The sequence below is a fragment of the Phalangium opilio genome, unplaced genomic scaffold (genome assembly GCF_054372755.1).
Source record: "Phalangium opilio isolate 3A_F unplaced genomic scaffold, DU_Popi_V2 ptg000032l_1, whole genome shotgun sequence".
Classification (NCBI taxonomy): Eukaryota; Metazoa; Arthropoda; class Arachnida; order Opiliones; family Phalangiidae; genus Phalangium; species Phalangium opilio.
The window spans coordinates 10,209,458-10,228,790 of record NW_028324159.1 but is presented as its reverse complement, the minus strand read 5'-3'; positions in this window follow the sequence as shown (position 1 = coordinate 10,228,790).

Genomic DNA, 19,333 nt, shown 5'->3' with positions numbered 1-19,333 from the left:
ATTCCGGAGATCTGTGCACAGATTCCGTAGCCATGTGCACAAACAAATTCCGTAGACTTGTACACAAGTGGAAGTCACAGGCTTGTGCACAACAGATGTCATAGACATGTTCAAACCAGATTCCATAGTTTTGTGCACAATCAGAAGTCATAGACCTGTGCACAAAAACATTCTATAGACTTGTGCACATAAAGTTTTCATAGACCTGTGCACAAAAGATCTCATGGAGATGTGCATAAAAATTTCATGGAACTGTGCACAAAACATTATATAGGCTTGTGAACATAAAGATTCCTTAGACCTGTGTACATAAAGATTTCATACCCATAGCACAAAACTATTCCATAACCATTTGCACAGAAATATTTCCTAGACCTGCGCACAAAAATATTTCATAAAACTGTGCACAAAAAGATTCCATTGACCTATGCACAAAATATTCAATTGGCTTTTGTATAAACATGTGACATAGACCTGTGTACAAAAATATTCCATAGACCTGTGCACAAAAACATGCCTTGGACCTGTTCAGAAACATTCCATACCCCTATATGCTCAAAAATATTCCACACCCATTTGCACAAACATTTTCCGTAGACCCGTGCACAAACAGATTCCATATATTTGCGCACAAATATATTACGTAGACTCGTGCACAAATAGATTCCACAGACTTATACACAAACAGAAGTCACACGGTTTTGCACAATCCGATGTTATAGACTTGTGCACAAACAGATGTCATATGCTTGTGTAAAAACTGATTTCATAGACTTGCTCAAAAAGAGATGTCATCGACATTTGCACAAGAGATTCCGTAGACTTCCGTGCACATAAAGATTCTTCAGACTAGTGCACAAACATATTTTGTAGACCTGTACACACACAAATACCATAGACTTGTGCAAAAATAGATGTTAAATATTTTTGCAAAAATAGATGTCAAATATTTGTGCAAAAACACATCCCTTAGACTTTGGCACAAACTGATGCCATAGACTTGTGCAGAATCATATGTCCTAGACCGGTGTACAAAACATTCTATAGATTTGTGCACAAACATGAGTCATATACCTGTACACAAAAAATATTTCACGGACTTCTGCACAAAAACATTCCATATACCTGTAAACAAAAATATTCCATTGACCTCTGCACAAAAACATTCCATAACCCTATGCTCAAAAATTTCCTTACCCATTTGCACAAAAATATCACGTTCACCTGTGCACAAAAATATCACGTACACCTGTGTACAAAAATATCACGTACACCTTTGCACAAAAATATCACGTACACCTGTGTACAAAAATATAACGTACACCTTTGCACAAAAATATTCAGTACACCTGTGCACAAAAATATTTGGTATCCATTATCAGAAAAATATTCCGTACACCTGTGCACAAAAATATTTGGTATCCATTTTCACAAAAATATTCCGTACACCTGTGCACAAAAATATTCCAAATCCATTTTCACCATAATATTCCGTACACCTGTGAACAAAAATATTCCAAATCCATTTTCATCATAATATTCCGTACACCTGTAAACAAAAATATTCCAAATCCATTTTCACCATAATATTCCGTACACCTGTGAACAAAAATATTCCAAATCCATTTTCACCATAATATTCCGTACACCTGTGAACAAAAATATTCCAAATCCATTTTCACCATAATATTCCGTACACCTGTGAACAAAAACAGTTCGTATACCTGTGCACAAAAATATTCCGTACAATTGTGCATAAATATATTCCGTACACCTACGCATAAAATATTTCGTACAAATAGAAATCACAGGCTTGTGCACAAAGAAATGTCGTTGACTCGCGCAAAAAGAGATGTTATAGATATGTGCACATCAGATTCCATAGAGTTATGCACAAACATTTTCAATACCCCTATGCTCAAACAGATTTCAAACCCTTATGCTCAAAAAAGATTCCATACCCATTTGCACAAAAATAATCCGTAGACCCGTGCTCAAAAATATTCCGTAGACCCTTGCTCAGACAGAAGTCTCTCGCGTGTGCACAAACAGATGTCATAGACTTGTGAATAAACAGTTGTTATAGACTTGTGCACAAACAGATGTCATAGACGTGTGAATAAACAGTTGTTATAGACTTGTGCACAAACAGATGTCATAGACTTGTGAATAAACAGATGTTATAGACTTGTGCACAAAGAGATGTTATAGACTTGTTCACACACAGGTGTCATAGACTTGTTCAAACACAGGTGTTATAGACTTGTTCACAAGCAGGTGTTATCGAATTGCTCACAAACAGGTGTTATAGACTTGTTCACAAACAGATGATTTAGACTTGTGTAAAAACCGATGTTTTAGACTTGTGCGTAAACAAATGTTATTGACTTGCGCAAAAAGAGATGTCATAGAAATGAGCAAATCAGATTACAAAGACCTGTGCACAAAACAGAAGTCGTAGACCTGTGCAAATAAAGATCTTTCACTTGGGCACATAAAGATTCTTCAGACTTGTGTGCAAATAATGATTCTTCAGACTTGTGTGCACATAATGATTCTTAAGAATTGTGTGCACATAATGATTCTTCAGACTTGTATGCACATAAAGATTCTTCAGACTTGTGTGCACATAAAGATTCTTCAGACTTGTGTGCACATAAAGATTCTTCAAACTTGTGTGCACATAAAGATTCTTCAAACTTGTGTGCACATAAAGATTCTTCAAACTTGTGTGCACATAAAGATTCTTCAAACTTGTGTGCACATAAAGATTCTTCAAACTTGTGCACATAAATATACCATAGACCCATGAACAAAAAATTTCATAGACCTGTGCACAGAAGATTCCATACTCCTATACTCAAAAGGATTCCATGCAGATTTGCACAAAAACATTCCGTAGACCTGTGTAAAACAATAATCCATAGGCCTGTGCATGAAAAGATTCCATAGACCTGGAAATAAAAATATTCCACTGACCTGTGCACAAAAAGATTGCATAGGCCTCTGCACAAAGAAATTTTATACCCCTTTGCACAAAAATATTCTGTAGGTCTGCGCTTAAACAGATTCCGTAGACTTGTACACAAACAGATGTTATAGTTTAGACTCGTGTAAAAATTTATTTACCTATAATTGGTAATTATCTTTAATTGCTTATTTTGTTTAATTAAGTTAAATCTGTACTTCGCAACTAAATTAGTTGGACGCGCAAAAGTTATAATGACAATTAAGCTAGCTAATTGCCCTACCAATTTGATAATCCGCAGTAAAACGACGTAAGTCCTAGAATGACTTTCTTGATTACTTAACCCAAGTAAAAAAGTCTTAAGTTCCACAGTTTAAAGGTAAACCACGTAATTCGGAGAAGGTACTTAAAACTTTTAAAAACAATATTTAAACTTTGTTTTTCTTAATGAAACAAAAATTGGCGCCCACTTTAAAAATGGGGCTTTCATTTAAGACCGTTTTCAAATCTATCAAACGTATAGTTATTTTTGTAAGAGTAGTTACAAAATGGGTAAGTTTGGAAAATTTCCCATGTTATTTCTATGGAGATTCTCTAGTTTTTCGCGAAAATCTGTGATTAATTTTATGGAAAAGAAAACCACCCTTAGCAACTTTATGCTTTATAAAATAAACTATTGAATGGATCATCTTGACATTTTTACCACATATTAAGGGCCCGGATTTTAATTCAGTAGAAAAATTTCAAAACAATAAACTTAATACGAAAAAAGTTAAAACCAATCCAAAAACCTTCCTTATACATTAGAGCCGTCATCAGGCCTTATCTAAGGGAGCTACCTCTCCCTTAGAATAACAAAATGAAAAAAAAGGGTTACCCCGAGGAACCCTGAATAATTTAGCAGGGGTTTTTTTTTCTATTTCTTGCTCTCTTCTTTCTTGCGTTTGTCCTCCAAACGGGCTAGCCTTCGGGCTTCCCTACGTTGCTCAGCTGCCTTACTCCTTTTTCCGGGACAGTCCGACACTACATGTTCTCCACTTTTACGGCATCTCCAACAAATTACCGTGTTCCAAATTAATGGGTGCTTTGCGTCAGGGATTGTAGATGGGACTAACATTTTCGGGAAGATCCTTCTAGGAACCCCACCCATTGAACCAAAACGTTCCCAATTTTCTTCATCCATATCAAGGGTTTTCGGTAAAGGTTGCAATTGGTGAGAAGAAGGAAGTGGGAGAGGAGTAGGAGACTCATTTATTTGAATTGGATCAGGATTAGCAAGAGCTAGCGCCCTAAGTTTTCTGCAGGCCGTTATGGGTTCAGGAACTCTCGGTTGGGGAGTAGCTGGAGGCAGGTATGGTGTTAATGAAAAAGGGTCAAAGGCTGTGCCAGTTTGAGAGATCACTTCTGGTATTGGGTTGAACCCGAAAGTTTCTTCTTGACAGGAAGGAGAAGAAGGCAACTCAAAAGGACAGTTCCACTAGGATCGAGCAATTCTTTCATTTCTTCCTTACTTCTATAACTTGCGATTCTTCATCCGCAAAATGACAATTGTTTGCTGAATGCTCCTGGTATAACATAGAGGGCACGAATTTTTAGAATTTATAAAATGATTTGGCATATAGCAATCGCATGCTTTATGTCCGAAATCTCCCCTTTTTCTTCACCGTCCTTGAACTTGTTTGTCAGTTGGTCAATACTTCTCCAGTATTTCAATAGATTTTCCAGTCAGCTTGTCGGTTTTGATGTCCTACACTCTTTTTGTCGAATTTCCTTAGGCAATTCGAAATACCACGGAGCCGCATCAGATTTCCTCGCCATCTATATTGATATATTATTAATAAATTTTCTTATTAGCTTGGGAGACAAACTCCCATGGGAAAACAGAGATTGGCTCTCGGGAAATGGAAAAATTTTCCCTGGTTAGGTTTTTTATGTTATTGTTCTGGAGGTAAACCTGGACCTCATAAGGTGACCTTAATCTTTTATTGTCTGGAGGGCGATAAAAAATATCGAATTCATTGCCTCCTGGCCTAACCGTTGCCCTTTTGCACACCTCTCGTCGCTATCCCAATCGAAAAGGTTCTAAATAAACATCGGGTAAGGTAGCCCTATTTAATCGAGGAGTTTTCATGGACTCCGACAACGTGGTCGACGAACTTTCAGACGCACGCAGCTATTGGGATTGCGATTTAGAAATCTGTTCAGGAGCCAAAATCTCCTCCGAAAACCCAAAAGAAGGTGATTTGAGTTTTCTCATAATCTGACCTGTCGTACTTGACAAAGGATGTGTTTCCATCCATACTAATGTTCCTACCTCAAATTCTAGAGGGTCATCGGAGGTCATAGTATTTTTTTGAGCCTTAGCTAATTTAGATAATTCATTACTGAATTCTAATTGTTCCTTAAGAACTTTTAAAGCCCTAGTACGACCAGGGTCATCAGTGTCCTGGATGGGTTCTTCAATTTCTAAATCCCAAGGGAGACGTGGCTTCCGCCCTAAATTTAAAAAGAAAGTAGATCTACCCGTAGTTTCATGGGGTGCAGAATTTATAGCAAATTGAAGGTCTAGGGATTCATCCCATCTATCATGATGATTCCCTACATAAAAGGATATGAGTTCGCCTATTACTCTATTTACTCGTTCGGTGGGATTTCCCTTAGGAATGTAGGGGGTGGTAAATTAAAACTGGATTAATTCTAAAAGCTCTGCACGTCTGCAGCCAAAGTTTCGAGATAAATTGTACCCCTCTATCACTAAGAATATCTTTAGGAGCTCCTCACTTAGAAATAATAGACTTAAAAGCTTGGACACAAGTCTTAGCTTTAATAGTCTTAAGTGGTATCATCTCCACGAATTTCGTCATGTAATCGACAAAGACTATAAGGTATTTATAATGGCGTCTACTTAGGGGAAAAAGTCCCATAATATCGACACTAATTTGGTCCCAAGGACTTGTTATCTCAGAGGGTTGCATTAGCCTTGGCTTTTTCCTGTTCCTAGCCTTAAATTGCTGGCATAAGGTACATCCTTTAACATAGTCCTGGACATCACTAACTATGGTTGGCCAACAATATCTAAATGTCACTTTTCTTAGGGTCTTATCTTTGACCCTGTGAGCTGATAAAGGGTGGTCATGTAATAGCCGCATGGCTTCTAGCCTTAAGCGGGAAGGTAAATAAATCATTTCAGGGTAAGTCCTGTAAGGTCTTCTATAAAGAAGGTTATTTTTTAGTTCGAACAGTTTATGCCTAATTGGGTTAGGTCCTTGCAAGGAATTGATTATAGGGGAAGCAAAAGTGTCCTCCCTTTGAGATTTTCTTGTATCTTCCAATGTAAATACAGAATATAAGGACGTTGATGAACTACTACCTATAGATTTTGAACTTGTACTACTACTAGTTGGATCCTGTATACTAATAGAATTTGAAGTAGAGGAACTAAAGTTTGTTCTTAAGACGTTTATCGGAGCTCTCGATAAAGTGTCAGCTACTACATTCTCTACTCCTTTCTTAGGTTTAAAGGTAAAACCAAAAGTTTGAAGGTACATAGCCCATTTAACTAGACGGGAATTTGGTTCCCTGATATTAAATAACCACTGTAAAGCCTGATGGTCACTAAGGACAGTGAATTTCCGACCTTCTAGAAAGGGCCTAAATTTCTAAACTGCCCAACAAATGGCTAACCATTCCTTCTCGCTAGTGGAGTACCTCGTTTCTGCGTCTTTTAGTTCTGTACTAGCATAAGCTATAGGAACTTCTACATTACCTTGAATTTGGGAAAGAGGGCACCTAACCCTGCATCACTAGCATCTGTAGTTAAAATGCACGGGGAATCCCTTCTAAAGGAATCTAAAGGACGAGCCTTACAAATTTCTTCCTTGATCTTTTCGAACGCCTGTTGCTGTTCGATTCCCCAGATGAATTTCTGATCTTATCTTTTAATTTTATTAATGGGGGCTACTATCTTGGTATAATGATTAATGAATCTAATTGTGCCATCCTGCCATCCCTAAAAATCTCTGAACTTCCTTTATATTTTTAGGTGGAGGGAATTTCTCAATGGCTTCAATTTTGGAAGGGTCAATATGCACTCCTTGTTCGTTAACTATGTGACCAAAATAGTAGCTTCTTTCTGAGCGAAACGACACTTCTTCAACTGAAGGTTGAGACCCGCTTCCTTTAATCTATTTAGAACGTATTCTAAACAAGTCAAGTGCTGATCCCAATCCTCACTAAGAGAGATTACGTCGTCTAAATTGTCAATTAATTGGAAATAGTCGGCGTCTCTAAAATTTTCATCAATTAATCGCTGGAAAGAGCTAGGGGCGTTACAGAGCCCAAAAGGGAGTACATTAAACTCGTACTTTCAAATATGAGTCACAAAGGCAGTTTTAGGTCTGCTTTTAGGGTGCATTTCTACTGCCAATACCCCGACTTAAGGTCAAGGGTTGTAATGAATTTTGGTTTTCCCACTCTAGCTAGCATGTCCTCTATTTTAGGCAAAGGATAAGGGTCCTTAATGGTAACCTGATTTAGTTTTCTATAATCAATACAAAACCTATAGGGTTTACCCCGTTTCGTTTGATCAACTAAAACTACGGTCGAAGCCCGAGGAGATACGGAGGGTCTAATGATCTCGTCATCCAACATTTCCCTAACATGTTGTTCAATTATTTTCTTCTTATGATCATTAACACGATAAGGCTGAGATTTTATGGGCGGACTATTTCCCGTATGAATCTCGTGGGAGACTAGTCCTGTTCTTCCTACTTTATTCCAAAATAATTCAGGGAATTTTAACAATAGGGATTCTAGTTGATGACGTTGTTCATCAGAAAGGGGGGCTGTGGAAACCGCGTCCCTAATACTATTAACAATCTCCTTTCCTATTGCATCCTTTTCAGATGAAATTGAAAAAGGGATCCTTAGGTTACCCACTAGACATTGTGAAGATTCGAAATCTAATTTGACCCTATTTTCTTCAAGGAAATATTGTCCCAATATAAAATCACTAGTCAGGGAAGGAACTGAAGGGAATCGTAAGATCCCTCAAGTTATGTTATTTTATCGTTGGGTCGAGAATCAATGGAGGCAGGATCATTATCATTAAAGAAAACTATTTAATTATTTATTGAACATTCATGTTATTAATTATTAATGATTATCTTAAGGTAACAAAAGATTTCTAGGGCCACGCGGCGGTCCTAGGCTTACGTAAAAACTCTGGTACGCGGAGCGTTTAAATTCCGTGCTTACCAGTCGAGAGTCCGGGCGAGAGAGAGTTTTTTCTACACGGTTTTTAGGAGCGGAGAACGCGAATGTTCTATTCATTTGTAGAGACACTGGCGACATCTTGCGGTCGCTACAGTACTCCCCTACCAGTGTTTAGCGAGACGGCGAATCACAAATATTTCGGATTAAAACGCACGCGCCGACCGGAACGCGTCATCTGTGGAGGAGGCGCCACGGCTGGCGGGGTATCCGGAGGGTGAGTTACGGGAGGGTCCGGTGGCGGAGGGGGAGGTGCGTCGTCTGTAACGTCGTAGTGCAGGAAGGCTGGTTTTAGGCGATCGATGTTGATGACCTTTGACGTACCGTGGATGGAAAGTGCGAGAGAGAGAGAGAGAGAGAGAGAGAGAGAGACCCATTCGCATTGAAACCTTAAAAAACAATGCCCTTCATGAAGGAAACGGGCAAGGAAACTTCGTCGGACTCTGGAGCTACCACAAAGCGGATCTGACGTCATCGAATTTCGTATTGCGCGTGTCTTAGTCTTAAAGAAGGAATAGTCGGCAGGTTTAAAAATGGCGGCGGCCAGGAATGGAGCTGCGAGGTATTAGCCTAAACTAAAGTAGTATTTAAACGAACTAGTGCGTATAATTAACACCTAAAGAGTTAGGTAGAATGTAATGTAAGGTTGGTAGAAAACAATTTGAACGAAAAGTATCTAGTCTTACTATTAGATTATCTTCTTAACACCGTTAAAGATGTTCAAACTGAGGTTAAGCCTTGCCATTTAAAGTCTTATCAAGAAAAACTGCCAGATCCATTACTTCAGTCTGCAGTTAATTGAAAGTGTAGCTTGTTTTCATCTTGTAACTTAACTTAATTCTCCACGTAAAGATGACAATGACCGCTTTTATTTGTCTCCGCCGTTATATTTAAAGTATGTGACATGATTTTACCATATAACAGCAATGAAAACGGTACCCGCCGCCCGCCATTCCCCAATTGGTGAAAAAGTTGAAAGTCCTATCCTAACTTCCGGTATAAGCAAACAGCCTAGGAATTATAGATGGCGCTTTTATCGTAGCCGTCAAATTTTCAAAATGTTAATACGAGTACAATGCCGCCGGTAGTATAGGATCTAATTGGGGACTTATACTTATAGGGACCTTACATAATAGACTTATGGTAGCAACTAGTTGAAAACAAGGAATATGACTTTCCTCTTTTGAACCGTTTTATAAAACAGTAAGTGGCAGCTCTTGTTTCAAATTGCGTGTCATATTCGTAGATAATGTACCTTCCCGTTTAGGAAACAAACTCTATCTTATTACGTGGTTAATATTTGGCTTCGGAAAGTACAAATACAATATTTATTGTTTCGCAAAGGAAGAAAAATTGGCAAAGATCAATATCCGAGTCCACACAGGTCACGAGCCTCTAAGCTCTGTTCACACTTACGTGAGAAACCGGTTTACAGGGATTTTGAAAATGGGTTAGCCCGACCGACTCATAGGCCACCCAGTATAGAGCCCCTCCCTCCAACACGTAACGAAAAGTTTAAATTATCAAAACAGATTGAAATAACTTCGACAAACGCTCTGTATTTTTACGATGTGGCTGGCTTTTCTTCTCGTTCGCATTCTTAAAATTCTACTCATCCGCACTCAAGAGCGAAATGCTAATTGACAATTTTAAATACGTCGATGATATTGATGACCTCTTACGACAACCAGAACTAATACCAACATAATTTTATAATGCCTCTAAGTACACAAATATGGGTTACAACTGGGCTTCTTCGGCAGGCTACTGTGACGTCAGAACTCGTATAGCGCTAAGATCCGAAGAGACAAGAGAGAAAACTTTGAAATTTCTGCCGCGCGGTGCAGCCAAAAAACGGTCGAGACTGACGAATACTAATTGGGTCACGTGAAAAAATCATCCAATGGAATAAAGGAGATTTTTACGTTTCGTATAGACAGGCATTGAGGGGGGAACGAATTTTACTTCAGCAACCCCAAATCTCTCTGGTGAGATAGAGGCGGGCGGTTTCAGTCCTGAAACATTCTTAAAGGGATAAAAGAAAGGCTAGGCACTGTATGCAGTACAATTTTGTATTCTAGGAGAGCGGTCGCTCTCTTAGATAAGACTTCATACTGCCTCTAATGTATAAGGATGGTTTTTTGATTGGCCGTAACTTTTTTCGTATTGTGTTTGCTGCTTAGAAATTTTTACAGTGAACTAAAATGCGAACCCTAATTTTGTGGTTAAAATTTCAAAGAGATCCATCTAATAGTTAATTCTTTAAAGGAGAAAGTTGCTAAGGGTGGTTTACATTTCCATAAAATTAATCACAGATTTTGACGAAAAACTGGAAAATCTCCATAGAAATAACATGGGAAATTTTCCTAACTTACCCATTTTGTCCATACCCTTACAAAAATAACTATACATTTGATAGCTTTGAAAACGGTCTTAAATGAAAGCCCCATTATCATAATTGACGCCTATTTTTTTTTCATTAAGAAAAATTTCGATTAAGTATTGTTTCTCATAATTTTAATTACATGCCCTGATTTACGTCGTTTTGGATATTGGAGTTACGGCGCTTTTTCACTGTTAGAGACACGCAATTTACGCCTAATTTATTATGTGGGACTATACAGCGTTTTTGTCGTGAACTCGAGATTAACGCCGTTCCCGTTAGAGGGACTTAAGGAAGAACAAGTTGGGAAAACCAAAATATTACCTCTCCGAGTCAAATAACTACAAAGTTATTTACCTAGATATGGAATTATTTCTCTTTTTTGAAGTAAAAATTTACGAAATATTGAAGAAGTATTCCAAGCATAGCGAATATACAGTAAAGCAGACGACATTTTACATCCAATAAGGATAAATCTTGGACACATGGAAATCAGTTAATGGCAAAAAGAACAGGAAATGAAGTCTACGCTTCAGCTGTTTATCCTATATTCTGATAGCTACATTCACAACTGGTTAGCAGTGTAAACACTATCGTCTCGTCTCACCTCAACAATATTCTTAGTTTGCCAACATGAGTGCTAACGTTAAATAATACCAAAGCTAAATTGTAGCTAGACGCACTGATAGTCAATGCGCACCATAAAGAGAATAAAAACTCTGTAGCTTAGCCCTACTAATCTAATTGCCACCATGATCTTTTCTTCTATTATAAAATCTTAACCTGATTATTTAAGAGTGTATTTAACTTTCGGCTCACTCTGAACCGTTGATGTCTCTTCATTTCAGACACGAAAATCAAAACCCCAAGTTTACTTCACCTCAGGCCTCAATTATTTACTCTATATTTCACTAAGCTTATTGCAAGTAATACTAGATACACCCGCCGGAGTCTGGATCTTAGCTTTCTTCATGAAATTACTAAACCAAGGATTATTCTATATACAGATGTAGTATAGCTTAAGTACTACATAAACAGCCATTTCAAATAATAATATTAAAAAAATCTTTGGAATATCAAAATGAAACAGAGCTTTAAAGCTACAAAAGCACTAAATGCATCATAATTACGAAAAATATTTCATCATATTCACTTTATATTAAGGATAAAGGGAATATTAAGGTTCTGTAGGATTTCTTTACACATCAAAACAAAACGAACTTCTAACGCAGCGCACTGCGGCACTAGTGTAATAACGAACGGACACACAGACAATAACATAGACGGCTTTTTAACTCTTTCCGTATTAATTTTGAATTGAGAAACAAGATTATCTTAAATATTAAAATAAATATAATTAATATTTAATATTTTCTTCGTTAGTTATTCGCCTTATTGAACGTTACATAGTTTTAAAAAAGAACAATTAAACATTCTTGAGAGAATTGACTAATATTGGCGTTTGAAATGAAGCATACGCCGGTTGCTTCCCCTTACTAAAATAGGTAGTATGTATATAAGGGTTTCGAATCGCAGCTATGGATAAGAACACCGCAATTGCGTGAACCTTTGGTGGAAGCCCCACCTTAGGGAGGCCGGACGTTTTTCGTAACCCTGGCCGATCGCCGCGTATGTCTTAACCTTAAGGATGATGATGGAGTAGAAGCCAGGTGTGCAGACTGGTGTCCATGTGGGATGGACAAAAACAATGACCAGAGGATGGTGGTGTGTAGAAACCAGTGTGAACAGACTGGTGTCCATGTGGGATGGACAAAGACTAGAAGATGGTGGAGATTAGAAGCCAGTGTTTACAGACTGGTATTCCATGTGGGATGGACAAAGACCAGAAGATGGTGGTGTGTAGAAGCCAGTGTGTACAGACTGGTGTCCAAGTGGGATGGACAAAGACCAGAAAATGGTGGTGTTTAGAAGCCAGTGTGTACAGACTGGTGTCCGTGGGGCATGGAAAAAGAGCCAAAATGATGGTGGACTATAGAAGCCAGTGGGTAAAGACTGGTGTCCATATGAGATGGACAAATGGCCAGAGGATGGTGGTGTTAGACAGGTAATGGATAATAGCTATGGTAAGTGGAATACAATTTTTCAAATTTCCGGGAACTGTAAATGCGGTCCGGAATTTGGGAAAACGTTTGCTCCGATTTGAAAACTGCGAACGCGGTCCCCTGGGGTGTAAGTCAATAACAACAGACAGACAGACAGACACGTCGAAATTAGAACCTCTCCGTGACATACGTCACTCGGAGAGGTAAAAACATGGCGTTCGAGGCACACCCGGTTAAAACCAAAATGTTTTTAATTGGAATTAAAATGGAGGCTAATTAGGTCTGATTTTTATTATTTTCGTAACAGAAACGTGATTGAAATTTACTACAATTATATTAATCTTTAAAATCATTAGAATATTTTAATATATTTAGCAATTTTTGCTAAGCCTCGGTCAAAATAGCGTTATGTTGTCGTTGATGTTATAGGCAACATCAACTTCGGTTATTGGGATAAAAGCCAGACATTACGAATACTGTCGGTAGGTGCAAATAATTTATAATTATAAACAAATTAATTATTAATCTTACTGGGAGATCAATCAATTACTACATTGTTATCTGTGATAACTGGGATACATTATTAAGATGTAGAGGTAAATTTTTCACCTTAATGATGAAACCTCCGAGTCGCTGACTAAACGTAGCCGATAACTTTTCAAGGAAAATTATGACAAACAGAACTGTATAGATTCTTCCATTTAATAACATTTTACATTTGCATTATTTAAATTCAAATTCTGCATTAAAGGCAAAAACCATTTCTGTTCATTGGATCTCAAAACATTTTTTTTAATTTCAACAAACCAACGTAGCTCTTGTAATTTGAGGCTGAGTTTTTTTAAAGTCGTTTATAACACGATGTTTAATTAAATGATATTAATTTTGGATTACGTTAAATATGTTAAACACTGTTAAGTGGTTCTGCTACTAAGCCTTCTGAAAGAACCCAAAATGTTTCAAATTATTGGGAAAAAATATTTCTTTGACGCAAATGTACGTTACCTGACCTTACCAAAAATTGTTCCAAACATACGGTGTCCGAAATTATCAGAGCTAATTATCAAAGACACATATTTAATTGATCTCATTTCGAATTATTTCAATTCAAAGGGCTGTATTAACTTTTAAGGGGAAAACCATTGCGGTTTATTGGACTTCTTACATGCTTTCCAACTTTTTGATATACAAACATAGCATTGTTTGTTTGAGGTTCCTTTTTTTAAAAGACGCTTATAACACTATTTTGCTTAATTAAATGGTATTAATTTTGGTTTATGTCAAATATGTACCACAGCTAAGTCGCATAGAAGCAATAAACATTAAGTCAGCTGACTTCATCAGTCGTAGAGTTCTACTCACAAGGGTTTGTTGCAAGTTTGATGAACTCAGTGCCACCACCCGGTATCGAAGCAAATATATTAATTTTATTTTAAATAGAATATTAACAGTACTAAAAAACACATTAAATCTTGGAAATTAGGTATGACGTTCATGATGGATTTCCTAGTCCCGTCACAGCACAAAACGTTATTAAGCATACTTAACGATATCACAAATATGACATTTCTACGCAAATTGAGGTGTTGAAAGTGAAAGATAGTGTGAGTTTGCATTTTAATTAATCATTAGAAACATATTACATTTAAGAACATCATGATTATAATTAATTAATGTGGAATTAGTAAATAAAATTGCTTAGTGATTGCTAGCCCCCCCTCTTTGTATGAATTAAAAATTGGAATGCAGATAGACAAGATTTAAATGATAAATAAAAAGTTATTTATGGATTTTAATGATTTTCGCAAAATGTATTATTTATTATTTTCAGGGAATGAAATAAATGATTTTTACAAAATGAAAGTATGATTTTTAAAAATGAAATATTTATTATTTTTAGGGAATGAAATGTATGATTTTTAAAAAGGAAATATTTATTATTTGTAGGAAATGAAATTATGATTTTTAAAAAAGAAAATAATGATTTTTACAAATAAAATATTTATGTTACTTACATAAAAAAGAAAAAGAAAATTTACTTTAAAAAAATCTAAAAAAAAAATTGATGATGCTATACGAAACAAAATGCAGATAGACAAGATTTAAATGATAAATAAAAAGTTATTTATGGATTTTAATGATTTTCGCAAAATGTATTATTTATTATTTTCAGGGAATGAAATAAATGATTTTTACAAAATGAAAGTATGATTTTTAAAAATGAAAGTATGATTTTTAAAAATGAAATATTTATTATTTTTAGGGAATGAAATGTATGATTTTTAAAAAGGAAATATTTATTATTTGTAGGAAATGAAATTATGATTTTTAAAAAAGAAAATAATGATTTTTACAAATAAAATATTTATGTTACTTACATCAAAAAGAAAAAGAAAATTTACTTTAAAAAAATCTAAAAAAAATTGATGATGCTATATGAAACAAAATTACAAAATTATACTCTTATAAGAATGTTATTGGAACACAGGAAATTAATTTAACTATACAATAGGGGCAGAAAAGCAAGTAACAAATACATTATAAGGCTACTTTAAATTTGAATTTTCGCGCGTTTCAAGCAATAGGTCTCTTCATTAGCATGATAACAAAACCCACCAAATTAACTTGGAAACTTTGAGAATTAACTCATAGCCCTAGCCGAACTTTTGTCTATTCTGGAGCAATACATAGCTTACAAGCATGGAGGATTTCTACCATTAACACAAGGAGACCAAGCCACTTAGAGTGTAAAATCGTCTGTTATTTTACACTCTAAGTTGGCTGGTCTCCTTATGCAAATGGTATGAATCCTCCTTGCGTATAAACTATGTATACTATGCTCATATTTATAGGGCGCCAATGTTAGTTCCTTATGCTTAATTATTTATTATTATATTAGTTCCTAAATTTTACCATGTTATATGATATTCATGTCTAACACATTAAAAACTGTTAAGATTTTTCCTGTGCCCCGGTATAATATAAGTCATCACATTTTTGTAATAACTTTAATTTTTATCTTACTTACAAAATAAAAATTAATCCGCCACTGGGGCATCCTTCTTATCGTCGATGACGACATCTTGGGGGGGGCTTTGGTTCCGCCCCCTCACCCACTTCCATGCCCTCAGGCATTTTCTCCTCCTTTTTTTCTTTTCCAATAATATAAATAGGCTATTTACTATCTTTAATGAATTTAGACTATCTGCTTTTTTGCTAAGCCATTCATTTGGTTTAACAATTATTACACACGTGGAGGATTCATACCATTTACAACAGAAGGCCACGAGCTGGAGGAAAAAAGGCGAAAATGGTTTTTGTCTTCCAAGTAGCCAGGCCTCCTGGCGTAAATGGTGTGAATCCTCCATTTGTGAAAACTAAATATAGTTTGGGGACTAAATTTTGGATAGAAAAAGGCCGGGTGTTTACAAGTAACTACTAACTAACTCTAACTTGTTATAATACTTAAACAAAACATATAGAGCAAATAATTAACTCCATGCCTCGGACGACAGCTTATACATAGTTTACAGGCGTGGAGGATTCCTACCACTAACACAAGCAGACCAAGCGACTTAGAGTGTAAAATCGTCTGCTATTTTACACTCTAAGTTGCCAGGTCTCCTTGTGCAAATGGTATGAATCCTCCACGCCTGTAAACTATGTATACCGTATGTACTCTGTTACAGCATCGGTTATCAGCACGCTCAAAACTAGGTCTCTATGTAACGTAGCTTTGTACATGCTGTCAAGAGACGAAAAACTTCAGTATCGTCAGGATTTAAAATATGCTGGAATTTCTTAGCTGAGTGCACGGACCTCTAGGCCTTAGTTTGAAATACGTGTGAAATTGCCTTAGGCCTAGACGTCCGTACACTGGAGTTAAAAAATTCGCGAATTTTTCAAATCCTGAAGATCCCTATTTTCCTCGTCTCTTGTCAGCACGCACAAAGCTAGGTTACATAGAGGCCTAGCTTTACGAGTCCTGACAACCGGTGTGTAAAAAACTTTGAAATACTTGTTAATGTTTGTATAATTGTTTGTATATATTTTCATATAAATTCTAAAATTCATGTAAAGAAAACTTGCATTCATGTAGATCTGGTTGAAAGATACCAATATGAGGAAAAAGGGGGAAGATAGGACCATCTTTGAAAAGAAAAAAGGGTCCCCTTTTTACCTAGAAAAATAACCCCCAAAATAGGGGGCAAAAGAAAAGGGCGCGAAGAGCGCACCGAATTCAGACGAAAATTTTGCCTTGAAAGGATAGGCAGACGTTCAAATTGGTCCCCAAAAATAGAGAGGGAAAATAAAATGTTAAAATGTTAGGCTCTAAAATGAGAGCAAAAGGTAATAATCAAAATGTAATAAGATTAAAAGTTTATTAAAAAGAGTTCGGTAAAATTTAAAAATAGTCTTGAATTTATTAAAAGTGAATTAAATATAAAAAGAAAAGATATATTTAACACGGTGTTGTAACAGAGTACATACAGAATAAGCTGTCGTTCGAGATATGGAGTTGCCTATGCTATAGCGTGAAAACAAATTTTCTCACGCGCATTCTTTATCCATGGTCATTGGTCACACTAACACCTTCTAAAAAAAGGATCCCGTACCTTTTTTGGCAGGGCAATCTTTTATGAAGTGTCCTTCCTTTTTGCATAAGTAGCACACTCGCGGACGCCTCCCCCCACGTTTATTACGACCGCCTCGACCACCACGACCGCCGCGACCGCCTCGAACACCATTGTTGGTAACGTAGACGTTGCCGGTAATTTTCCAACTGTCCATTTTTTTCTAAGCCTTGGTCGGTTAACAAGGAATTAAAAAAAAAATCACAATTTAACCACAAAAAGTGCTCCCTATCAATTTTCAAAATAGTTCATATAAATAAACCTTTAAGTTGTTAATTGTATGACTTAGTTTAAAAACAAATTAAAAACAAAATAATTCTTAATAAATTTTGGCATAGAACTCACTTTCGTTTCTTTAAATTTGAAAGTTGGCACCCTGACTATAGCCCACTCGATCACGCACTCCACCGTCGTGGAGCGCGTGATCGAGTGGGCTATGCACTGACAGTGTAAAATAAAGAGAGAAATAATAATAATAATAAAAATTTAAATATTTATGTAAATGCTGAGCTACATAAAGGAGCCGCCCTGTTTCTGAAGGATGTATACATACAAAAAAAAAAGAAAACCTGTAACCAACAATACATAGTTTACATCCTAGGAGGATCCATACCATTTACACAGGGAGGCCAGGCTTCACGTGTTACACAAGAAGGGCTGACTCACTAGGTGAGTCTAAAGCCATGCCTCCTTTTGCAAATGGTATGAATCCTCCTAGCCTGTAAACTATCTCTACAACTAGGTCGGGAAATTGTCCACTAGATTGTGCAAAAATAGTGTCGCGTTTTCATTGTCAAGCTATCAATATTTTGGAAAATTTATTGGTCAAAATGTCCAGAGACCCCCCTTAATTTTTAAAAATATTATGGGACATTTTAAAATTTTATTGAACAATGTCCAGTGTACTGTGCTTATTTCTGGCCCTGCCTATAAATGTTCCTGTGCTTATTTTCGGCCCTGTACACAAGTGACAACTTTGCCTTTTTAACTAAGCCTATTTTTATGTTAAGACTAACGTTTTCGGGCGCCTTTTGCTGTTTTGGTACGTATTCTCAAGCACAATTTCCTCTGCTACTACTTACTAAGACTTACAATTTCTAATTCATCTTTTAAGGGTTAATAACTTTTATTAGTTCCATTACTTTACAACGTCTGTATCAAATTATTTCCATTTTTTCCCTTGTTTAATTTTTATTCATTTTTCCCTTCACGTTAAGCCTACAACTTTTTATTACATTTCACTGTATGTTGATTTTATTTAAGAGTGTATATAATTGTACTTCTTTGTGGTTCCAAAGTGTTCTTTGTGCAACGCTTTATCGGATAGCTTTGTGGTTTCAAAGCGTTCTTTGTGCAACGCTATATTGGATTTCTTTGTGGTTCCAAAACGTTCTTTGTGCAACGCTTTATTGGATAGCTTTGTGGTTTCAAAGCGTTCTTTGTGCAACGCTTTATTGGATAGCTTTGTGGTTTCAAAGCGTTCTTTGTGCAACACTATATTGGATTTCTTTTTGGTTCCAAAGCGTTCTTTGTGCAACGCTTTATTGGATTTCTTTGCGGATCAAAGGCGTTCTTTGTGCAATACCTACCTAATTTGGGTTCTTTGCGCAATACCTATTTTGGGTTCTTTGCAAATACAAGTTGAAAATTGCTGTGTGGAATTAAGATATGTTTCAAAAATACACTACTGTGTTATATTTCTTAACGAATATTCAAAATGGTTTCAACTGAAGCAGTTAAGAGGAAAAAATTGCGTCAAGCAAAGCAAATATATAGAGCGCAAGTAAAGTTAAAAATGCAACTTGAGAGTTAAGGCGCGTTCACAAAGACGCGAGAAAATGCAAAAGCCGAAGCTGAAAGCTGATGGCTGAAGCTGATTTTTGAAATGATTTCTCGCGCGGGCGTTCACAAATGCGCGAGAAGATTACTTTAGTTCGCTTTCCGCCGATAGATGACGCTGATTTTCGTTTTAAGCTCGGATCAAACTTGTTTGATTTTCTCGCAAGCTTTTTTT